This window comes from Ambystoma mexicanum, chromosome 2p, assembly GCF_040938575.1.
Source record: "Ambystoma mexicanum isolate Mex_15411 chromosome 2p, UKY_AmexF1_1, whole genome shotgun sequence".
Taxonomy (NCBI): domain Eukaryota; kingdom Metazoa; phylum Chordata; class Amphibia; order Caudata; family Ambystomatidae; genus Ambystoma; species Ambystoma mexicanum.
In genome coordinates, this window is record NC_090923.1 from 578,593,285 (window position 1) to 578,619,568 (window position 26,284).

At 43.0% G+C, this 26,284-nt stretch overlaps 1 protein-coding gene across 2 annotated transcripts in view; it reads left to right on the forward strand.

Moving 5' to 3' along the window:
- The window catches only part of LOC138566575 (galactosylgalactosylxylosylprotein 3-beta-glucuronosyltransferase 1-like), a 621,134-nt gene that overhangs the window by 68,016 nt on the left and 526,834 nt on the right, over window positions 1–26,284 (forward strand). The gene's annotated exons all lie outside the window — the stretch shown is intronic.

The window sequence follows — 26,284 nt, forward strand, 5'->3', positions numbered from 1 at the left end:
GGTTTCCCTAGACCAGTTAAAGAAACAGGTGAAGTGAACAACTTCATGTCTTCAGTTCGACATAGTGTTAAAGGTAAATCACCTAAGAACACGTATTACATAAAAAGAACAGACGAATCAAAATATATCAATGATTACAATGCAATCATTGCCCTCTTATGGAATGCAAACATAGATGTGCAGTACATTGCAGACAATTCCAATGCTCTTGCACAATATGTTACATCCTGCTTAACAAAAGCAGAAAAAACAGAGCTTCAATACCTCTGGGATGACCTATCATCAGACAAAACACTATCTCATAAATTGTACAGCCTAGGCATTAAAAATCCTCTCTCAAAGAGAATGTGGCTCCTATGAAGTGGCAGATCTTTTAACCGGTACTGCTTTGTATGGAAAATCAGACAACATAGTATGGCTAAGTCTTGGTCCTGCTAAATCTAGATAAAGAGTTCTCAGATCATATGAGGACATAGAAACAATTTTCAGAAATGATCCCAACAGCCAAGACATTTTAAAAAACAATTTACTGGACACATACTATCCGAACAGGAGTAGCACTTTGGAAAGCATGTTTCTATACCACATAGCTCAAAACTTTGCATACAAAAATAATATAAAACCCAATGAACGCAAATGTAGATATAGAGTGACAGATTGTGAAGGCAGCTTAGTTAAACTTACCAAACAAAGCTTAATTAATCATTTCAAATTGTCATTATAAACTCCTCAACAGAAAGAACTATATTACATGGATCTGCTACAACTTTTTAAACCATGGAGAAAAGAGGAAGAGATACTAGATAACTATGACTGTTATGAAGATGTTTTCAAAGCAAATGAAAGCGCTATCACCGATGTGAACTTTACGCAGCACAAAACAATGTTGCACAATGAACAGCAACACAAAGAAGAACTTCAGGCCCAACTAGATAAGGATTCTTCCGACAGTAGTCAACCTTCTGTAACAGGAAGCCAAGAACCACTAGGACAGCCATTAATAGCAAATGAGGCGGAATTAGCTATAACAGAAGTGGAAAACACCATGTGTCACTATGAAGAAGATATAGAAGACTTAACTGTACAACAAGCAAAACTTAACAAAGATCAGTGCACCATTTTTGAAGATGTGACAAAACAAATTGCACATGGTGTACAGCACGAAAATAAAGAATGTACCTGCCAAAATTACAAACCCATACTGCTATACGTCAGTGGTGAAGCTGGGTCAGGAAAAACATTCTTAATCAAAATCATCAGCAAGTTCCTTCAACAATTGGCAAACAACAAACTGTCAGCTGTTGTAACTGCCCCCACAAGTTTAGCTGCCTACAACATAGGCGGTGTCACTTTCCACCGATTACTACTCCTTCCAGTAGAAGACCAAAACAAATTAGACTATTACAAACTTTCTGCAGAAGCTGCAATGGAACTACGCAGAGTAGTAAAACTAATGAAAATGCTACTAATAGAAGAAGTGAGCATGGTCTCCAACCTAATGTTGGCTTTGCTTCACCTCAGATTGCAAGAAGTACTTAAAACAAACTGCGAAGAACTCTTTGCACACATTATCGTTTTCGTAGATCTTCTACAATTGACACCAGTGAAAGGTGAACTTATTTTTAAAACCTTAGGACACAAACTCTGCCGTAAAACTGTTGGCAGCATAGGAAATGTCAACCTTTGGCAACATTTCCAATAGAGAGAATTAACAGAAACCATGCAGAAATCTGCAGATCTCACTTATGCCAACATGTTAAAAAGTATTAGAGTTGGTGTACTATCTCAAGAAGCACAAGCAATATTGAAAAAACGGCACATTCATGCACTTTATGGTGATAATACATGTGCTACTGATGTTATGGAACAATTAGCGCACATAAATGTCAATTGTATGGCCTTAATGTCAACTCTTGCAAGCTTTTTCAAATTCAATGAAACAATGTTAAATAAAGAAATGCAACCAATAATGGAAATTTGCGCCACAGACAAACTAGACGTACATGGTGTGACACTACCCATGTGTGAGCAAGCCACAACAAGACTAAAAAGCTTAGAAAATTCAATCTCCAACACAGCTGGGTTGGAAAAAATATTCAAATTATCCTTAAATTTTAAAGTAATGCTTAAAAGTAACCTTGATGTGGAACAAGGGCTAGTTAATGGGCCACTGGGTACATTTCTTGGCTTTCAAACATACCCATGGGACAACAACATTCAATTTGTCAATATTCGCTTTGACAAACTTTCAGAAGTGAAAAGGATAGGGCGCTCAACTGCTCGATTCCTTCTCTTCAAAGACGTATGTATGTAGAGAACAATTTACTGTAACTCTTGCATATGCAGTCACCCTTCATAAATCCCAAGGTCTTGCCCTAGACAAAGCATTTATAGATATAGGAAACCCAGTCTTTAAAGAAGGCATGAGCTACGTAGCACTATCGCGCTTACGTACACTTCACGGTCTATTTTTAAGCAACTTTGATGCAAGTAAACTGAACGCTGATATTCCTTGCATTGTAGAATACAATAGACTGCGTTCACTGTACACCCCATCTGAAACAATATCCTGTTCCAGAAAAAAGTAAAACGTGGTAAAAGAAAACTAATTCAAACAGAAATGCAACAGAATCTGAAAGCAAATCCTTCAAAGAAAACAAAAGAAGCTAAAACTTCATCAAGTACCACAAGCAAAGAAGAACCTATTAGGGAAAGTAAACCAGGTACTTCTTCAAATAAGGAAAAGAAACTCTGAAAAAAGCACTCAGATACAGAACTATCTGGTCCATTCAAATTTTCAAATGAAAGTGGTGTAAGTTGCTATCCAAATGTAGCAGTGAATATTCTATTTCAATTGCCACCAATTGTTAACAATATTTACTTACACAGTACAGACCAATTGTGTTTGCAAGTGTTAGTCCTTCATAGAAACGCAACAAACAATCCTGACAACAAGTACAGTGTTCACGGAATAAGACAAGAATTGGACTACTGTGCTGGAATGGTGAGATTCACTATAAACTCACAAGATCCATAAGAATTTGTAATGTACTTACTACAAGTACTGGAAAACAAAAGCATACCTATAAATGAAATCTTCCAGATGTCATACATGTGGAAACATACATGCACTCTCTGTAACAATGTGATACAGGAACACATCTCAAATGAGCGATTTCTGTATGTATCCATACCTAATTGTGAATCCATTCCATTTCTGCAACTTGTACAGAATGCAAACCATGGCAGATTATGTACTATGTGCAATTCAGAAAATCGCTCCACCTTACTGATACAAACACATAGTAACTACATAATACTTTTGCTTCTACGTTATAATGCAGATGGTACCAAAAACAACTGCAAGCTGACTGGATTCACACACGGTCAAGTGTCACTTGGAAAGAAAACCTTTACAACAATAGGTATAATCTACCACACAGGAGATACAACCAATGCAGGTCACTACACTGCATACATTAAAAAGAAATGTGGATGGTTGGAATGTAATGATAGCACTATTACTCTAAAGCATAGATTGCCAGCTAATCTTACAAATGCGTATTTAATCTTCCTAAAGCCAAAATTTAATAACTAATGTGTACTTCAACATTACCAAAAAATCAAGGAAAAGACTATAAACAGATTACGCCAACAGGTATCTAACTGCCCAAGAGTGTACAACAACGACACAGATAAATGAATACCACAGATCTGTAACAACAAATGCATAGTTAGAATACGCCAACAGGTATCTAACTGTTGTTAAAAATCTCCAACAAGGCAACAGACATAACATTAATCAGAAAGAACAAGGAAACACTCAAAGGAAGCAAATAAATAGTTTGTACCATAGCAAATAAAGGTTTTTTTTTTAATCCGACAAGGATTTTTTTCCCCAGACCCAAGGATTTGAAAAACAAACACAGAAACTGAGCAAAATGCACAGTACACTGGTTTGTAAACTAAATATGAGGGTAAAAAAAAAAGCTAAACTGTCTATTATACAATGTAATAAGTTTTCATAAAATGCAAACACTAACATGCTTTTTTTCTTTTATCATAGAAATTAAAAAAGGATATTTCTGCCAGGTACTAAAGTCATGTAAGGCATATATGGATTCTGAACAAAGTAAACAGTAAGTAAAATTACAGTCATGTCATACATATTTGAATGTAAACATCTAATCTATGGCAGTAATATGGTGCAGTGGCTATAGGCTGGGCCTAGCATCTTTGATGTATAACCTACCACCTACACCCTACGGCCAAGCAACCAAGACTATAGCTCCTACCCACAACCATCGCAGCATGTGAAAACCATGGTGCTTGTAATTTCACTACTTATAAGTTTCCTCTTGGGTGCATGGTCTGGAGCCATGCACCCAAGACGCTAGATCGTGCACACAACCACCACAGCATATCGCACCCATTGTGGCTTCTAATTTCACTACGTATAAAGTTGGTTTTGGGAGCATGGCCTTTGGCCATGCACCCAAAATGCTACACCCTCCCCACAACCACCTGAATGATGTTTCATAGTACGAGTGTACCTATACCTGTAATATTCTGCAGATTCAATGTATGGGAATGCAGTATATAAAATCCATAGTGGCTTATAACTGCAGTGCTTAAAACTTTGTTCTTGGGTGCATTGCCTTCGGCCATGCACCAAAGACTCTACGTCCTGGCCACAACTACCACACCATATCACACCCATTGTGGCTTGTAACTACACTACATATAAATGTGCTGTTGGGTGCATGGCCTTCGGCCATGCATCCATGACTGCAGGCCCTCCCCACAGCCACCTGAGTGATGTTCAATACTACGGGTGTATCTATAGGTGTGGTATGCTGCAGTGGATGTGGCCAGAGTCTAGACTAGCTGTATGTCCATAGATATTGCAATATATGGGTGTGCAGTAGCTTATAACTGTAGTGCTTATAACTTTGATCAGCCATGCACCCAAGTCTCTACACACTCACCACAACCATCTGATCCATAAGCAATACTACAGGTGTATCCATTGCTGCGACATGCTGTGGTGGTTGTGGCCAGGGCCTAGAGTCTTGGAAGTATGGCCTACGGCCATGCACCCAAGACTCTAGGCCCTGGCCACAACCACCCCATCATATTACACCCATGTTCGCTTAGAAATCATTAGCACACCCATAGAATGAAACATTATAACTGTAGCATGTACTCAATTTGTACCCATGACTCTAGCCCCTGCCCACACCTACCAGATATATAATCGAATGTATGGGTGTGGTGTATGAATATGATATCCTGCAGTGCTTGAGGGCAGGGACTACACTCTTGGGTGTATGGCCTACAGCCTGCAGTCATGCACCCAAAGGCTACGTCCTGCCCACAAGCACCGCACTATATAAAACCCATGTTGGCTTATAACTTTAGAGCTTATAAGTTTGTTCTTAGATGCATGGCCTTTGGCCATTCATCCAAGACTGCAGGCCATCCCCACAACCACTTGAGTGATGTGCGGTAGTACGGGTGTATCTATAGGTGTGGTATGCTTCAGTGGTTGTGCCACAGGCTAGACTCCTAGCTGTTTGTCCATACATATTACAATGTATGGGTGTACAGTGGCTTATACCTCCAGTTCTTATAACATGCACCCAAGACTCTACACACTCCCCACATCCATCTGATCGATAAGCAATACTACAGGTGTATCCATTGCTGTGACTTGCTGCGGTGGTTGCGGCCAGGGCCTACAGTCTTCGAAGTATGGCCTTTGGCCTACGGCCTACGGCCATGCATCCAAAACTCTAGGCCCTGGCCACAACCACTGCAGCATGTCACACCCATTGCGGCGTACAAATCGATAGCGTACCCATAGAAAAAAATAATTTAATTACAGCATGTACTCAATTTCAATGTTCGCTAACACCACACGTGTCAGTAGAACAGTTTCAAGTTGCCTGCGCACAGCACGGACTGAAATACTACCCTTATGAGACCCCTCATTTTCTGTACTTACAAACATCCCGAACAAGGCGGGCATAGGGAATACATCATTAACACCTACCGCCTGAACAAATACATTTTTTCACTCATCTCTTACTGTCTGAACCTCCCCAAGCACTCTGACACAGCAAAACAGTTTTCCAAATAGCATTTTGCTGCTGGTCGCCGCTGAGCTGTCAGCGGATCCAAGATGTCGGTCGCATGCAAACAATCTGACGCAGAACACGGCTCATTGCAGCCAATCAGCAGAGACGTCGCATGTCCGCGGTCATGACGCTAGCCCCTTAGCCAATCGGTATGTTGTCCGCAGAGCGAACAGGGAAGTGTGACTGCGGAGCGGACATAGATATCACAAATCTTTTGAGACCTACTTTTTGGTCATTTTAAAGAAAAGTACTGCACGGATTGTCACCTAATTTGCAAAAGCACGCTTTCAGGACCAAGCCCCTGGCCCTGCCGCAAATTTGGTGAAAATCCGTCCAGCGGTTTGGCCTGTAGCCATGCGCAAAGTTTTTCCCCCCATTCAGTCTATGGGAAAAAAAGACATTTTGGGACCCCCCCTATAACTTTTCCCTCCTGGACGAATCCTCACCAAACTTTGCATAATAATTCAGAGTGTCCCATATACTTTTTTTGCAAAGTTTGGTGAGGATTCGTCCAGGCTGCCCAAAAAGTGCTCTTCCTATGGAAACAGCAACTTAACCATAACTACACAGCCACTACTGTGGCTGTGTAATATATATACACTACTGTGGCTGTGTAATATATATATATATACATATATATATATATATTACACGACCCACAGTAGTGCCTGTGTAGTTATGGTTCGATGGTTCGCTCCTCCTGGAGGAATCCTCACCAAACTTTGCAAAAAAAGTGTATGGCCCGCTCTGAATATTTCCGGCAAGTTTGGTGAGGTTTCTTGCAGGGGGGGAAGTTATGGGGAGTCTGAAATTATTTTTTTTTTCAGAGACTGAATGGACAAAAATTTTGCGCACAGCTACAGCACGAACGGCTGGATGGATGTTCAACAAATTTGCGGCAGGTGCGGCGGCTTGGTTCAGAAAACATGCTTTTGTGTGTTTGGTGGAAATCAAACCAGTACTTTTGTTGCAAAGAACTGAAATGTATGTTTAGAAAAATTGGTGATATCTGGCTCTATGGACCCATTTTTCTGTTCGCTGCGCGGACAGAAGTCTCATTGGCTTTGAGTATGTTGTGATGTCGGTGAACTTTGGACGTGGCCGGTGGTTGGCTGGAGGGAAGCGTGGAGCGCATCAATATTTTTGGGAAACACCACAATGGTGTATCGGAGGACAATGCAGCGCCGAAAGGGACTGAGAAATATAATGTAAGGCATGTGGTGGTGGGAAGAAGGGATGGAAAGGGCAGGGGAGAGAGAAGTGGTTGATCTGAGATGTGTGATTGTTAGGTGGACGAAGACGGTGGTGTGACTGCAGTATCCATGCGTACTGCGCCAATTCTCCGGTCCATGCACAGGCGACTACCATGTGTGGTCTGTGCAGGCAGCCTTTGTTACAGCATGATAGCTCATGCCATGACCTCTTACCGTGGTGACTGGAGGCAGCTGATTTGCTAACAGGGAGTGCATTGGAAAACATATATTACAAAATGTGGTGGTGGGAAGAAGGGATATAAAGGATGGGGGAGTGAGAAGTGATTCATCTGAGATATGTCAATAGATGGACGAAGACGTTGTTGTGCCTGCATTATCTGTGTGTCCAGTGCCAATCCGCGGGTCTCTGCACAGGCCACTACCATGTGTGCTGAATTCAGGCAGGCTTCGGTACGGCAGGACAGCTGGTGCGGAGACCTCTTTCCGTGGTGACTGGTGGGAGCTCAATTGCAGAAGGGGAGTGCATTGCACATGACATGCACATTTTAAGATAGTGTGTACTCTGGTCTGTTGCATGTGGTAAGGCCGTAGCTCATTCGATGCATGGATGGAGACTTTGCACAGACAACTATGTTTCATGGTTGCAATTAGGTTTGACATTGTTGCCTTCTCTGTGTGAGGTTTGTCAGCATTGCATACAATGTTGATCCCATGGGTGTGGTGCTTGTTAGCACATCATACAGTGTTCACTCCATGGCTGCAGCTAATGGAGTAAACAGCACTGCAGTGTGCGCACTAAGTGCAGTGTTGGAATACTGCCAGTATAGAAGAGGGTAGGGTTGAAGTGCATCTTTTATGTGCATGGATACTGCAGTGTGTGAAGTGGGTGCAATATTTAAATATTTTGAACATAGAAGTGGGTGGGGTGAACTGCATATTTCATAGTATTGCATAGTGTCCATTGCGCGCAGTGCTGACTACTGTACTGCACTATGAGGTATTGCTTTTGTGTACTGCAGAGAGTATGTCATGTGGTGGTGGGAAGACGGGATGGAAAGGGTGGGAGAGTGAGAAGTGGTTCATCTTTCATCTGAGATACGTCAATAGGTGGGCAAAGACATTGATGTGCCTGCAGTATCCGTGCGTACAGCGCCAATTTGCGGGTCTCTGCACAGGCGACTACCATGTGTGTGGAATGCAGGCAGGCTTTGTTATGGCACGATAGCTGGTGCAGAGACCTCTTTCCGTGGTGACTGGTGGGAGCTCAATTGCAGAAGGGTAGTGCAATGCACATGACTTGAACATTGTAAGGTAGCATGTACTGAAGTTGTTGCATGTGGTAAGCCCGTAGACCATTCGATGCATGGATGGAGGCCTTGCACTCACAACTATGTGCCATGGTTGCAATTAGGTTTGCCATCGTTGCCTTCTATGTGTGATTTGTCAGCATTGCATACATTGTTGCAGCCATGGGTGTGGTGCTTGTTAGAACATCCTACAGTGTTTACTCCATGGCTGCAGCTAATGGAGTGAACAGTTCTGTAGTGTGTGCACTGAGTGCAGTGTTGGAATACTGTCAGTATAGAAGCTGGTAGGGTTGAAGTGCATCTTCTATGTGCAGGGATACTGCAGTGTGTGAAGTGGGTGCAATACCCAAATAGTGTGTGCAGAGAAGTGGATAGGGGTGAACTGCATATTTCATAGGATTGTATAGTGTCCATTGCGCGGAATGCAGACTACTATACTGCACTATGAGGTATTGCTTTTGTGTACTGAATAGAGTGATAGGAGCAGGGCCACTGTTGCAGAATTATTTTGGTTTGGTTGGCAGTAACACCATACTATATGATTGCAAGTGGGTATGGGTGCTGGAGGCTGTGGTATGTTTGTAGAATCTGCTATCTGTTGCATGTTTCCTTGCATAGCTGTATTAAGATACGGAGGTTGGGTAGCAGTGGTGGTGGGTGTGGTACGTGTGTTGAGTGTGGTACTTGGGCACATGCTGCCATTCATGGCTGCATTACATTGCGGTGGGTGTGGACAAAGCCTAGACTATTGGGTGCATGGCCAAAGGCCGTAGGCATGCACCCAATAGTCTACGCCTTGCCCACACCCACCGCGGCAATGCAGTTTAGACTGCATCTGTCAGAGTGTGCTCACCTTTACAGAATGGTTGTGGAACACATTTTACTTTGCATAGAGCACTAGAAGTGCACTGACATGCATATGTTGTTGGTTCCTTGGGTGCGGTCATTGTTAGAACATCCTACGGTTTTCCGTTTACAGCTTGAGATTGTGCAGTGAAAAGTCTTGCAGTGTGCCCACTGGGTGCAGTGTTGGAACACTGCCAGTATAGAAGAGGGTAGGGTTGAAGTGAATCTTGTATATGCTTGGATATTCTGGTTTCTGTAGCTCCTTGGGAGTAGGCCCAATGTTGTGAAGATTGTGTGGTTTGGTTGCCTGTGATATAATACTTTGTGAATGGAAGTGGGTAGGGGTGGCGGAGGCAGTGCTATATTTGTGGAATCTGCTAACTGTTACATGTTTGCATGCATCACTGTGTTATGGTGCTGGGGTTGGGTAGAAGTGCTGCTGTCTATGTTACGTTTGTGGATTGTGGTTTCTGGCCACATGTTCACATGCATGGCTCCATTATTTTGAGATGGGTGTGGGCAAGCAGTAGACTCTTGTGTGCATGGTCATAGGCGTGATGGATGCCGATCTGGATTATTTGGATGCTGAGATGAAGTTAATACTGCATTGCTATGGTGGGTGTGGCCATAGCCTAGACTATTGGGTGCACGGCCAAAGGCTGTAGGCCATGCACCCAAAAGCAAAGGCCTGCACCACACTGAGAAAAAGCAGACACAAAGAGAAAAGGTTTTGAGGTGCTTCCGGACCTGGCGATGGTTCTCCACAAGTTTCAGGGAGGCAGGGAGGCTGTTGCAGAGGGAGGCCCCAGCCGAAGACATCTACCACCAACTGATTGCTTGCAGAAGCGAATTACCCTAAGGGAGTTAGAGGCGGATAAGGGATGAGCTTGAGCAGATAGATATATAGGAAGTGAGAGTTGAAGGTATAGAGGTCCCAAGGCCCAGAAGGCCTTGTGCATTATGCAGAGGGTTTTCACCTTATTGCTCGCAGCCACTGGGAGCCATTGCAGACACTTTAGTGCAGGAGTGAGACCATCTCTGGCTTGAGGTCAAGGCCAATTCGCGTAGTCCTCTTCTGGATGAGTTGCAGAGGGCGGAGAGTAGAAAAGGGCAGATTTAAACCTGTTTCAATAGTCCAGCCTAGACAGATGCACAGCTGTGCAGACAGTCACCTTTTGGGAACTTGCTTTAGGTTGGTAAGATATATTCAGTGCTGCTTTTGGTGGCATATTTTTACGATTTATTTCGGAGATGAGTTAGTGGGGAAAACAATTGGTAGCATTGTAGGAAGGAAAGCAGAGAGTTCCTGTTTCGATATTACTATGTATGATATGGGTAAATGAATACGTTGCAAGCACATACCACTGAAGTGCCACTTAATGGTAGGGAATGGGAAAAAAACAGTATGCTTTTAAAGAAAGTAATGGACGCTCACTCTCAGATACCGTACGCAGAGGCACTTATAACAAGGTTGTAAACATACGGCAGAAAAAGTTTTCATACCTCCATTTTGTGGTGATGGGTGCTCATGTGGATGAATATGGATGGACAAATCTTGCAATCTTTTACTGAACTTTCTACTGGATGTGCTTTCGAATGACAGGACAACTTGCAGGCTGAATTTGTAATGGTACATATGAAGTGTTGTGCAGAACTTCTAGTGTTAGATGCTAATGTCTTGGATGGCATTGGTGGATGCGTGTGTGACTATTTACCCGTACCCAATGAGGTAGTGGTGGGAAAAAAAATAGTGGAAAGGAAGGACTGCTCCTGCTTTAGTGGGGCATGGCCCTCGCAGTACTTTGGGAAGCACACGTGCCACATTCTGAGCTTCTCTCAAAGCCGGCCAATGGAAATGGCACTGTGGGGATTATCCAGTCAGGTACTGTGGGTGTGGTTCACAGGAAGGGGCGATCATACTGTTGTACATCACTTTGTGTAGTGAGGCTGGCTGACATGGCAAAAAGCATTGGGCCTCATAGGTTTGCCGGTCTGGTAGTAACAGCACCTGTAAGCTACTAGTGCCGTTACTGCCAGACGGGCAAACTACGAGTTCTGCGCGTGACCTGGTGGGCGTACCGGCATCCACGAGCAGAGCATGTTGGATGCAACGGCACCAATCACGAATGGTGCCGGTGCATCCGGCTTCTCCATTCCCATTGTGCCATATGGGGCTCAAATGGGAATGGGGAAGAATATTTTCCGGCGCCCGCAAATGGGCAATTACTGGATCTGGCAAGGCCATAATGACCCGGTAATTGTCCATTGGCGTGTGCCAGAAAAAAATTATACTGGCGGCAGCCGTGCCGGTTTTACCGGCACGGCTATCGCCAGTATCATAATGAGGCCTATTGTGTTGACTTTGGGTGATTACTTAGTGACAGATCTGCACAAGTATGCCCAGGAAAAACACTTTGATGGCAATTTCGGTTTGGAAGGAGTGGACGCATTGTGGTGTGCTATCTATGACCGCAGTTTCACCGATATGTATGCACTTTCAAGAGACCTGGCCACTTTTGCTACTGTTGATGTTATCGTCATGCACTATGGCGGTATGCATATGCGTTATGTGGCTTGTTTAGGTTTGTTCCGTCGACTGAAGAGGTTGCTGAATTTAGTGAAGAGGCTTTTTCCCACTGTCAAGGTGCTTTTCTCATCCATACCACCAAGAAGAGTATGGGACAATGCTCATGGAAGTTGCTCTGAGCCAGAGGTTGGAAGGTTCTCATCAACAGAAGCATGTAAACTTTTTTGTCTGCTCGTGGGATGTTCTTCTGCAACAATGACCTCATTAGTAGTGGAAATGCAGAGTTTTTCCAAGCAAATGGCATTTTGTTGTCACCCATTGGTAATGCTGTTTTGGTTGCCAGTCTACAGGATGCAATGAAGAGTTCCCTGTAACAATGTGAGCACAAGAAAACACAAAATCAAATAAAAACTGAAAAAAAGGTGTTTCACTAGAAGCACCTAAAAAATGAAGAATAAAAAGGCTCTTTTCAGAGCTGCCAATAAAAACAAACTCCCCTACCCTGGTTGCAATTTATTCCCCCACACCCGCACGCAGCAAGAAATCCACATCTGGGTATTTTGAGGATGGCCATGGAAATGGGACTGCAGAGTCTGAGGTATTGCGCAATACCATTTCTGGGTGTGTTGTGTACACAGAGGACTGTTACATGGAAAGCTCTTCAATGTGATTGTGGATGCGTGTGGAACATTCTAACAGTACCCAATGACGGCGTGCTGGAAAGAAGAAAGTGGAAAGGGAAGAAGGAATGTTTCTGCTTTATTGGGGCACGGCCCTCACCGTAGTTGAGGAAACGCACGTCCCACATATTACCATTTTCAGCATGCTAACCACGAGATTGGGACAGTGCGGACTATCGCAACTGAGGGTGCCGGGCACAGGTAGGACCGTTAATACTTTTCTCCATTACTGTGCGTACTGAGCTGGGCTGATATGGTTGCCATTTCTTGCGAAGGCAATGTAGCACAGCAGATTCGGTCCACCAACACTTACAGGGCAAACCTATGTGGCCTGCTACTCTGTTCTGAAAAGCTAAAAACTGATTGCAGAACAGCTCTGGGATGTGGCCTTTGGTAGGGCTGCTGTGGAGAACTTGCAACCGGAAAACAGGCCTACATTGTTCAAAAACATATTTACATGTGCAACGGCACAATGTGGTGTATTGTGAGCATGTACTTTCTGAAAATCACTGCGTACATTGCACAACATTGTATTTTTTGCGCTGTCCGAGGGACCAGATCGTGTCCCCGACATAAGGGCCCACACGCAGCGTGGGTGCGGTAGCATGGTGACATTGCCACTGTTCTCCCTTGGGACGGCTGTCCTCAGAATGCGTTTTGAGCGGCACACATTGTGCGCATGTGCATAGGTGTGCTATGCACACTGTTGCCACTTCTCTACTGATTATACACACGTGTGCCAAACATTTTGCGAGATGCTGGGTGTTTATAGGGTATAGCAGGTGGGAAGTTTTTCTGTATAGCTACTTGTAGGACGTGGGTGGGTGGTGCAACCTATTTAACGTGCGTTCACATATGGTGAACAGTGGCCGTGTTACCAGGACACAGAGGAACAGATACACATGAGTGTACTTGCACAACAAACAAACATCTGCTCCCACACATAATTATAGGTGGTGCACAAAATACGACATGCGGGTCATGCATGCGTCATATGGATGCCTCCATTGTCTTTGCAGATAGGTCGGGCAGGTGTAGTGTCTGTAGGACACCTATATTTTGCTTACTTGCGGTCATTCCTATGAGGACTATTTGCTGCTGAGTCATATTGGCATTTTAAAAAAAAAATACTACATATACACTCAGCAACAATTTTAATATCATCGCTTACTTGCAAACATTCATACACACCATTAACATAGGGAAGGGGTAGCAGAACTGGATACTTACTGTGGGGAATTGGGGATTTGCACAAATTGGTCGTGAGTGGAGGAAGGGATTGAGGTATCACAGTAACGTCTACAATCACACTTATTTTGAGGGGATGGCAGCCTGTGACATGGGGAACGGGTTCACGTGCAGGTCTGCCAGTGTTATTTCATTTTGTCCATAATATACCCTTGTACGCAATATTTTAAGGAAGCACAATTGTTCACCAATTCTTCCATTTTGTTTTCCAGGCTGTCCATTTTGCTATTTACAGAGTTTCTTTCCTTTCCTATGCCTGTATGCTGTTGTGGAAGGGGTGTCACTTGTGCTGCCTTGCTTCCCTTTCCAATAGAATAATAGTAATAATAATTTAGCATTCATATAGTGCTACGAATCCTCAGGTATCTGAGTGCTGCTTATTATTACCCACGGTGTGTGGTGCTCATTTATCGACCTCGGAAGGATGAAAGGCTGAGTTTGGCCCTGCCAGGATTCGAACCTGCATCAGCAGGCTCTGCACAGATGTCAAAGCGAGCGCTCGACTTGCTGTGCTATCAGATTGGCTCAATATGGTCTCTTATAGAAAAGAAAATGTATTCAGTGTACATGAAGCAATATATACTACATAAATTATGTTTCACACTAGTATGAGTATCAATGGGGTTAGTATCGTAAGTCATTGTGTCATGAGGGAAATTTTCTTCCAGCCATTGTAAGGTGCTTGCCATTGCTACGTACAAAATAAAACGTTCTGCTTCTGTACTATTGTATACTGCACCACCTGCGCAATTATCAGACAACATGTAGTGTGCTTGCTACGTTGCAGTGATGTTCTGGTCCCATGCACAGTAGCAGTGAGGTAAGATGTTTGAAGGGAGACATCACTTCTGTTGTTGGTGTGTTTCCGTTAAGGTGTAGTCCCTACGCATTTGTGTTGTTTGCTTCATAAGTACACAGTTTGCAGACCTACTCTATCTTACCTTGCAAATTCATACACATGACGCTGCTTGCATATGTTCCTTTTGTTTGCTGAATGGTACCACTATGTAAGCGACCCCCTGCCTTTCTGAGAGGTTGGATGCCACCTTATGTCTGCGACCAGACGCATACTCCGAGACTGCTGTGCACATTAAAATGGTGCCTACAGGTTCACTATGTTGTACAGTACATCTTCAAACAGTAAAGGTATCCTGCTAAAAAAACTATGGAATTCACTGAAAAGCATTGCTGAATTAACATTATGCTTAGGATGCACTAGTAAAAACCTATGAAGTTCACTGACAAAAAAATGTTGTTAAAGAATGTTATGTTTCAGTGCCCTAAGAAAAACTTATCAAATTCAGTGCAACAAGTACTTAAAAGGAACATTATACTTACTTCACACTAATAACAACCTATCCATATTATGGTTACAAATAAAACCAAAAAACATAACATCAAACATGACATCACAAATGTCATTGATGACATCACTGATCACATCACACACCTTCACAACATTAACAAGAAAGTTGCTGTGGCGCACATGCAATGGAAGACGTGCAATTATTATTAAACTATTGGTAGAGCTGCTCAAAAAGACCTTCTTACAATCATGCAGTAATTGGGTGAACAATTCCATGAAGAGGGACACATGAGTCTAAAGCATATCTGTTAAGATTACCTAGTCCAGAATACAGAGTGTTTACCAAAATACTCTGTTTTCATTTAAGAAAATAAAAATAGTCTTGAACCCTAGATTGCGAATATTCACCATTACGCCACAACAGCTTAGTGCGTCAGAGTGCATATATTTCATACCTAGCCTACAATTTAATATGTCTAATTGTAAAAGGCTAAATATGAAGCGTATGAGAAACCAAACAATAATATCATTGTAGCATAATGGTTAAGTGCTGCGTCTCACTCAAACTCCGGCATGCCAGTCTTCTCAAAGTCAGCAGTTCAGCATAAATATGTTTTTATATCATTTTTTCAGTTTTATAATGTTGCCCAGAGAAGGTGTAATACATGTTCCATTCTGTTTTATAATGTTGCAGTAAAAACATGTGTTTGATGTTTAATACATGTTCAATTCTGCAATGACAGTGTCATGTTCCATCCTGTTTTATAATGTTTCAGTGAATAAATGTTTTTCATGTTTAATCCATAATACAAAATGCAAAGTGCCTGTAGTTTCATGCCAATTGTGACCTCGCATGATCTCTAATGCCAAAAAGTCCTTGCGCTGAGAGGTCCAAAATGCAAACTGCCTACAGGTTCATGCCATGCCAATTGCGACCTCTTGCGCCAAAACACCCTAGAGCCAAGAGGTCTAAATGTGCGCACCCAAATGAGACGTGCGGCAAAACGGTGGTGCCAGAAAAGCGTGCGGCTGGCTGTCAGTGCCGAAATGTCCTGTCCCGTGCCCCAAGCCCCTTGTTTTATGGCCAGTCACTTCATGACTGTTGTGATACATCGCACAACTCCAACTAACCAAATCTAAGCAGCATGAAAACGGAAATAAAATGACCGGCTGCAAGAATAAAATATGCCCAGGTACTTTCTGCGCCCATAGCGAAAAATCAAATGCTGGCACCCATGAATATACGCACAGTACTGCTTGGCTCCAAAGTGAAGAATGCGCCGGTCCCCTGAGGCCATGCTGCTCTAAGTGGTCTTGTAACTTTGTTACACTTATTAGGCACCATGGCCTCAGGGGGCTGGCCTTCATCTCACTTTAAAGCTAAGCATAGTCATTCATGGTTACTGCATGGATGGGGACCCAGGTCACCAGCGCAGCTGTAACAATACCTTTTATGGATAAAAGATTGAAGGCTTTGAGAACTCCAACTGTTTGTAGTTGATGCACTGGAGCGATTACATTATTTTCAGAGGATCAGACACCTTGGTTAAGCAGCATGCTACAGGCCCCTTGTTTTATGATTGGTCTCTTGATGACTCTTGTCATACATAGCACAATTCCACCTAATCACATTTAAGAAGCACGTAAAAGGGAAAAAATGGCCAACTGAAAAAATAACACATGTGCAGGTACTTTTGCCCCCAAAGCGAAAGTCAAATGCTGACACCCATGAATATATGCACAGTAGGTGAACATATATATTAAAGTGAAATATACAAATGTAGTTATATAGACCTACTCCTTAGATGAAATTGCATTGAACTTTAAAAAAAGCAATGAACACCAGAAACATATCCTGAGAGAGGTAATGTTCTAATAAATATGCTGGCACATTTTAAAAGGTGCTCAACTTTTAAACCCAGCAATCTGAAGTGAAATATTCCATGTAAAGCAAAATCCCAATACAAAACTAGTGCTTGTGGTCTTGTGAGTAAATATCTGCACTGAGAACATGACAACCTGAGTAAAATCCTGGTAGCCAAACTTGAGCTAGCTTGCCAACCTCAAAAGAACCCAAGGGGTTGCGTCCGACCTCTGAAAAAAAAGTTACGTTGTCCACCGCATGTGTTCTTTACTGATGTCCTGAAAAGCAGCCACAATCAGGGGGAAAACGGTATCCACTGGCACTGAACTACACATACCCTCAGCTAGCCGTAGTCAAATATAGCTATGAATATAGGCAAAACAGGAAAATAAGCTTTCCTGGCTCCAACCCCCATCCCTTCATCTGTGCCATCTCCCACCACTTCCCAGATGGCTCCCTTAACTCCCCTGCTCTCTCCCTTTCCCCCACAACGCACAATGTTTCTGTGATGCAGTTTGCTTTCAGATGTGATCTATTCAAGGCTATAGCTGAGGCTACAGAAAGCATTGTGTTGCAAACTCATTCCCTAGAACCCCCCTCCAACTTCCAAACTTCATTTGGTGCCCTCTAGGGATGGAATAACCCAAACCATCCATGGATTGCGAGTTAGTTGTTTCAGACCTGGTCCAAATCTGTCCAGCGGTTTGACCTGTGCACTTTGGGAAAAATGTACCTTTTTTGTCTATGGGAAAATGAATGGGAAGTAGGCTGCACTTTTGGAAAAAAAATGTTGTTGTCTTCTTAACTACTTTTTTATTTAACGAATCTTAACAAAACGTTGCAGTCTGGGGGGGGTCTTTCATCACTTTTGACATTGCAGTTAAATCTGTTAGTCAAGTCAAAAATTTTAATGATAGTCTTTGATGTCCTGGGTGTTAGTTTTAGCAGTGCACGGTGGTGGCGCAAGTTATGGTTGCTTAGCTTACCATAACTAGCAAATTTTAATGGTTTTTTGGTATTACTTGTAACCATAACCTCCCTTTAGCAACGTTTTTTCAGTGCATTTCATAGGTTTTTATTAGTGCAACTTAACCATGATATCCCTAAAACAACGTGTTATTTCTGAATTTCATAGGTTTTTACCAGTGCACCCTTAATCTGCAACAAGTTCCTTATATAGTACTCACCCCAAATGTAGCAGGTATAGAGTCCGCCGACAGTACGATTGTCCACGGACATCAGGGAGCATACACAAAGCCCCAAGCACAGGGGAGAACAGAAAATGTTCTACCCATCAAACAACAAACACACATACATAAAGCATCATTACTTATCAGGTAGCATTCACAAAGGCCAGAAGCACAGGGGAGAACAGAAAATGTTCTACCCATCAACCAACAAACACATATACATAAAGCAACGTTACTTATATTTACTGCACCCAAATATATGTTTTTGTAGAAATGATTACTTGAAAATGCACACATTAATATAATGGAACACACCAAGCATAAACCATAATTGTACACCTCATATTATCACTTCAATACAACTGTTCATAGATAGTAACATACACTTATTTTAAAACAATCTCTCACCAAACAGTAAGTACATTGTATGTATTATTTATTTATTATCATTCATTATGTAAATATATATTATTTAAAAAAGCACTATTTTTTTCATTTTGACAGGAATAATAAACACACGTTATAGGAGAACTTCACAAAAGAAAAAATGAGTGATGATAACATCTCTAATGCTATTCAATACATATTTTAATGTAAACAAATAAAGTAATTTGTACAGACTTACTAAAGTAATAATTTCTTCATGTATTACAGAACATAGTTTTCATGAAAAAACTACACCACAATTTAATTATACACAATCCCAAGAATCACAAAGAGAAGTCCTATCCCCAACTGTACATAATGACATCATGAACTTGTATACCAAACTGGATGAACTAAGTAATGATTTTAAGGAACATTTACAATATGTCAAAAATCATGTCACTAAAAATGTTCCTTATCACTGTCCTTCTTGCACCTATCTCCCTTGTCCTCAGCAAAGCAATCATCCCCATCAAATACCTAAATTACAATCAAAGACTATTTGATGAAACCTCACTCACTTCCTCCCCAAATCATTATTGTTCAGAAATTCCTAATTCTCCCAGTTATGTTTCCAATTCCAAAACACCATCCCTTTCATAAATAAATGTATTTGTTATCCTATTAATGTGCTGCATTGTGATATTTTTTTTTTTTTAAAAAGCCTGATTATGAGTCTGCGGACACTACGACTGTCTGGGGTGTTCGCACTCAAAATGGAGGCACCCCCGGACAGGCACGATGTTCGGACATGTCCAATATTTCATGATGCTCTTTTAATTAGTTCATGAACACCGGGCCCACTCTATGGACACCCAGTGCAGGCTCACTGTGTCTCCCACCCGATCGATGTCTGTGGACTGTTTAGTATTTCAATCAGGCGATACACCCTGGTCTCAGCCTAGTGTGCAGCACACAGCTGAAATGCGTATTTTATTATGTATATAGGTTCAATATTTTGAGTGATATACCACTCATATCACACCCCTTCTCAAATACCCCAGGACACAATGGACCAGCAATCAGGCTGGTTGGTAAAGGTAATATTTATTTATTTATTCAAAATTCAAATCAAACATATACTTTTTAATATATGGGGCAGCAATCACCAATGTGCTGACAATAATAGATAAGAAGGTATGTAATGCACTTAAATTCACTCTTTAGCAACACAGAAGGAAAACATCAGAGAAAAGAACATGTTTGGCTTGTTTGGAAGGATGGCATTTAAGTTAGGATTTCCCCCTGCAAAATTCCTCAACCCACAAATAAACAATTCAAATATAGATATAAGGAGGCAGCAGGTAATCAGGACTAAGGAATGGCAAACAGAATTTGAATACAACCTTCCCTCCCCAAACGAGAGAAGACGGGTTTGAAATCTTACATTTTTTAAAATGACATTTGAAAATGGCTGTGTAAAACAATGAATGTGTGCAAAAATCCTTAAATCAATACAAATTTCCAGGCCAGATTCTGTCACTTTGGAGATATTGCAGAGGCTGGTGTGGAGTCTCCACTATGATGTGTTCCCCTTGGACGAACGGGCGGTAATTTTTCAATGGTCACACCATTGCCAGGAGTGCCTTCTCACAATTGTTGAATTTTTCCTCCACAGAGGATAGAGTCTTGCTTGCATAGGAGATGACTTTATTGAACTTGTCATGCTTTTGATATAATACTGCTGTCAAGCATGTATTTAAGAACACTGTCTCCAAGAAGAACTCCTTGTTTTTGACAGGGTAAGCTAGGCAAGGTGCTTGTGAGAGGCTTCTTTTGAGTTGCTTTACTGCCTCAGCTTGCTCTGAAACCCACTCCCACTTGACCCCCTTGAACAGATGGATCAGGGGTCTTGTGATCTCTGCGTAATCCTCAATGAACTTCCTACTGTAATTAGTCAGTCGAAGGAGGCTCCTTAGCTCATGCAAAGTTGTGGGGTCTTTTAGTTTCAGGAGTGCTTCACTTTCTTTCCCTGGGGACAGAGACCCTCAGGAGTTATCTCATGCCCCAAGAAATTGACATGTGTCCTGCACCATTGTGCCTTCTGGAAGGATAATTTTGCTCCGGCACCCCTCAACTGTGTCAGAACATAACGGATTTCCGCTATGTGTTCCTCCACAGTTGAGCTTTTCATCAGGACATTATCTACATAGGCCAGGTTACCCCTTTCACCCAAGTCGGGCATGGCCTTGTGTAAAATATGTTAAATTCATTGCCGGAGTTGATGTATCCGAAGGGAGTCCAGGTCCATGTATACTGCTGCCCCCCAAAGGTAAAGGCCAGCTTGTATTGGTCCTCCCTACTGACAGGTACGGTCCAGTACCCATTTGTCAGGTCAATGGCAGACTCCCTGGATCTGGGCCAGCCCTTGGTCAATGTAGGAGAGAGGCCATCGGGACATAGGGACCCAATTTTTTAGCTCGCTTAGGTCAGCACACAGTCTCCACTGGCCATTCGGTTTTAAAATCCCCAGCACCTGATTTTTAAGGTGCTGTGGACTGGATGAATTATCCCACGGGACTCAAGGTTTTTGATTATTTCTGTGAGGGACTCCATGGATGCAAGAGGCAAGCGGTATTGCTTCACAAACACTGGAGTCATACCAGGGTCCATGGGTATTGTTGTTGTATGGATTATGGTGCGACCACAGTCATATGAGTCCACCGCAAAGAGATCCTGAAAATCTAAGAAAACTTGTTTCAACTTTTGCTTTTGCTCCAGAGTCTCACAGGCATCAGCTAGGTTGACTCTCTCTTCAACCATTTGCCTGAAGAGCGGAAAGACTCCTGGCTTGGCTATTTCAGCAGCCTCCTCCAGCAGGGTGGAGAGGTCCCTGGTTAAAGTGTTGACCTGGACAGAGGGTTCCAGGCAGGGAAGGCCGTCTTTTGGAGCTGGAAGATCACCTCATCCCTCCTGAATTCACAGGTCACCTCTTCCTTACCATAGGGGCAGGAAGAATACACCAGGAAATTCCCCCCATGCTGGGTGAAGCTCCTGTCCGCTGTTATGTCATAGTCGCTATCACTGTCAAAACAGTCATTGGGGATTGGTCCTATCAGTTCATTACCTAAATCTGTAGAAAAATGCTGGTCATAAACCGCCATTCCAATATTGGTGCCTGTGCCCAGAGTGATACTCTTAAGGTTGCTCTTATCCATCAATATTGGAATGGTTTTGTATTCTACATTGACTAATGGTGTTTTTAACCCCAACCCTTGCTGTTGGAGATGGTGGTGGAGGTGAATATATGCGTCAGGATTTTACATTTTCTGTCCTTTTTTAATTTTTAATTCAAGTGGGAATAGTCGGGTCTATCCTGGGATGATGAATTCCTCTCCAATTTGAACTTCAACTGCATACGGCAGCAATCAGGCTTACCAAAATGCTTTTTGTGAATCATCAAAGTCCATGGGATTACTCCTTAATCGGGACCAGGCTTTGTAGTTTATCAGGTCCAAATTAATGGCAAAGCGATTGAGAATGTCACTGCCTAAATACAATGCAGCAGGGACATCTTGCACAACCCAACAATTATGTACTATGCTTGTGCTGCCTATAGAAATTTTGAGCATACACCTGCTAGGCAGGAGATGTTTGGAATTGGGAGTTTCCAGGCCCATTTCCCATTTATTAATCAATTTAAATGTGGGAATGGCTGGATCTTTTGGGAGTTTTCGGAACGTGGCTTCGCTGATGAAGCTCTTACCATTGGTCACGCACACTCCACTATTGTACTCCAGTACTGCCTGCTTCCTAGATTGTAAATTTCTGTACACTCCTTTACACTACAATGTAAATGACTCTGCCTTTCTGCATAACTTGACTATTGTATATTGTACTATCTTTGTGTAATGTGACTAGTTGTCTATTGCTTGTACATTATGTAACCTTGTAAACCTCGCATAACCTTGCTGTGCCCTGCTACTCCCGGGTCTTGTGCGCCTTATGAATTCAATACACAAACAAACAAACAAACACTCGGGCAAGAACAGATTCCTTCCCCTAATTTAACTGAATAGGGATGAATAACTGTTCTCTAATTTTCTGAATGTCAGCTAAACTTTGAGCTGCTTTCTCATCATTTTGGACTATAGAATTGGGATTTTCTGATTGTGAATTAGTATAGCATTTCAGAGTATTTCCTTCCAGTGTGGAATGACACTTGAAACTAAAAGGAAGGTTGATTTACAGAAACAGATAGGAATGCCCATCACCAGTGTGTTGTCCTACAGAAATTGCTGTCAGGGATTTGGTGGTTTTGAAAATGGAACTCAATATGATCCTGTTTTTGTTCAACCATGTGGCATGTGCCATTTAAACTAACATGGTTGACGCTATGTTTTAATTTTATTGGCCGGTTAGTCTGGGTCTAGGGGAACTTGTTCACGCAGTCTATTAGGGGGGACAACCTTCGCAGGATGTCATTCCCCAATAGACAGGGTGTTCCCTCTGGCGTCATGACTATGACCAAGTGTTTTATCTTTTGTTGCCCAATTTTAATTTCCAGATCCGCAGTTCCCTCAACAGGAATTTCATTCCCATTGAAGTTCTGAAGTTGTCTGGGAAGAGGGTTGAGAGGGATCTGGTATCTCTCCCCCCTTCCTGAATTCAGCTGATTAAAGGCCCTCTTTGACAGATGAGTTGCTTGTGATCCAGTGTTCACTAGTGCCGACACTGCACACTGCCCTTGTATTTGGACCAGGGCATAAAATCTTCCCTCCTTCTCCTCAAGTGGGCAGAGATAATGTGCATTTTGAGCCAATTGGTTGGTCAATTTCTTGATTCTTGATTCCGACTCAGGGGTAGTTTGGCCATGATTCTGTGTGGAAGCTTGGGGATCTGCAAGAATAATGTGGCAGTTCGATATTTGGGGATTTTTGGGCTCCCCGAGTTCTGGTTCTGGGCCGCCCCCTCCCCTTTTTTGGGGGCTGTCACCAGAATAGGTTTGGGCAGTGTGGTTTTCTTGATTATCCTTCTGGGGTTCAATGATGGGTGATTCTAACTCAGTCCGCACATTCACCCAGTCTTCATTAAGATCTTATGGGACCCATTTTTCTTTGGAAGGAGTTCCCCCCTCCCTGAAGGAGAAGATCTTTTTTCCAGAATCCTGAGGACCCCTCTCCTTCAAATTGTTGGATACTAACCTCCTCCACAAAATGGGCCTTTCTGGGTTTTTTATTTCTCCTACCTGCTCTCTGTTCCTTGGGTTGAAGTCTTTCAGAAGCAGGAGATTTTGGTTCTGGTTCCTGGGTGTCCAGGGGCTTTTCACAGGTGGGTAAGGAAGTACACCTCCCTTCTCCCGGTTCTCCTTCTATGGAACTGGTGAGTTGTCGGGGTACTCTCCCGGTCATTGTTCTGGAGTGCCAGACCCTTGGTTTGTGGGGTACAGGGTCGCCATGTTCATCTGAGGGTTCTGTTGAGTCCTCAACATGCGACTCAGATCCTGGGACAGGTTCTGGAATTGGCGCTTCAGTTGAGACACCTGTTCTGCTGGTACGTCCTAGGTGAATCACGGGAAGGGTAACTATCCTTTCTCCCATAGTACCGTGGATTTGGAAAATTTGACTAACCCTCCACCCTTGGCCTCTCCTCTCCCGGAATGGGCTGTCTGGGCTCAGGAAAGTGGGGAAAGAAAGGAGGGTTGTTCTGTAGGTTGACGTTTTGAGGGTACCGGGGAAAGAAACTCAACCCGGCATTTGGGGGATTACTGCCCTCCGGGGGAATGTTAGGAGGGAAGTTTTCTTGGGTGGTACCTACCTGGTTGGATCCCCACCTTAGACTGGGGGAGCTCACACATACCTCAGGGTGGATATGTTACCCTTGTATCAGGGGCTAATATAATCAGGGGAGTTAGGGGTCCCATGTGTGGGATTACCTCCCTGACTACTGCCTGTCTGGGATTGGCCCGAAGGCCTTCTGGTTCCTTGATTGGATGGATTTTGTACAGGTATATGTTTAGGCCCCCCATCTCCAGATCTAAAATGGGGGCAACCTCCGCCACCTTAGCAGCAGCAGGGGTGTTGGCTGTTTGGGGGTTTTATTTGTGTTCTTGTTATCTACAGATTTTTGTACCTCATATATATGGTTCGCCTGTTCTATGAACCAGTCCAGTGATCTCTTCTCATGAAAGTCCCTCACTAGCTGGGTCATTATATACTTGGGGAGTCCATGGAAGAAGATGGTGATGAACTTCCTACTTTCTGTGCGCACCGTCCTGGTGGTCTGCGCAAAGGCACGTTTGAACTCCGGTACAAATTCTTGTGGGGCCTGATCTTCCCCGCACTGCAGATTGTAGGCCACCTTGCGGGCCTCTTGGGGGTTTCTATTTGCAGAGAAGTGTTTTAAGATGGCCGCCCTCTATGTGGACCACCTTGAGTGGTTCTGATCCTTCAGTCCCGCAAAGAAACTGGAGTATTCATGAGAGAATGCCCACTTCACATACTGTATTCAATTCTGGCAGTCTTTCAGATGAAAAGTGTCCATCATCTGTTCATATAATTCAAGGTGTTCCCAGACCGAATACTTGCCATTTTTATGATTTGGAGTTATAACACTCATAATGGCCTAATCTTAAGCCTAAGCCTTTTTGCATAGCTCTCTTAATTTTGTTTGTTTTTTGGTTTTAGTCATCTGAGTCCACTCGTCCTCAGACTCAGAGGCATTGCTACTGGAGGTGGCTTCTTGATCCTCTAGGCACTCCCTGATTCTGCAAGCTTGAGAAGGGCTTGCAGAATTTTGGAGCCTAGTTTCACTATTCCTGTGGTACTCGAAAGAGTCTTCTGACTCTCCCCGGCTCCCAAGATTGGCAGAGTACCCCACCCCCACTCCCTCAATAAATCAGACACAGATTTATTGACAAGCAGCCTCAGATCTTCCATTTGTGGACTCAAAAAGTTTGGACATCCCCATGTTTGCCTCTGATTTATTTCAGAAAAAATAATCTTTGCAGCAGGAAACAGTTTCAAGAAATCCTTCAGGGCAACCTGAAAATACATTGGTGTCACATAGCCCAAACGGCCCCCTCCACAATGCACAATTTCAATGTATGGACATTTAAAGTGAGCCATACTCTGACAGAATGAGAACAAGCTTGCCCATTTTAAGCCACAAACTGCATGACACAAAACGTCCACTTCTGCCAATCCAATACTTCCAAAGATACCGTGCTTTTCAGCATACACCTTCAATGCTGATTTGAAGGATATCCCAAAATCCACAAACTCTGCTTCCTCAAATCCATAGCCAAAGCCATCGTCTCTATACACACCAATTGAAACACCTATAACCCTCTCTTCCTGTACACCACAAGAGGAACACCTCATTGGCTAATTCCCACAGTCCCCTTTCCATGCCAGGCATCCTTAAAAGACCTGGATGTGGCATGTGTTGTCCGTAACACAGGGGGAGCCCTTCTACCCTTTTCACGTTCATGTTATCAACACTCCCTCATTGGCTGCTTTCAAAGTGTCACCCATCCATCCACCAATCACATCCAAAACTCTACACCTAACCCTGTTACCTCATTTTAACACTTCA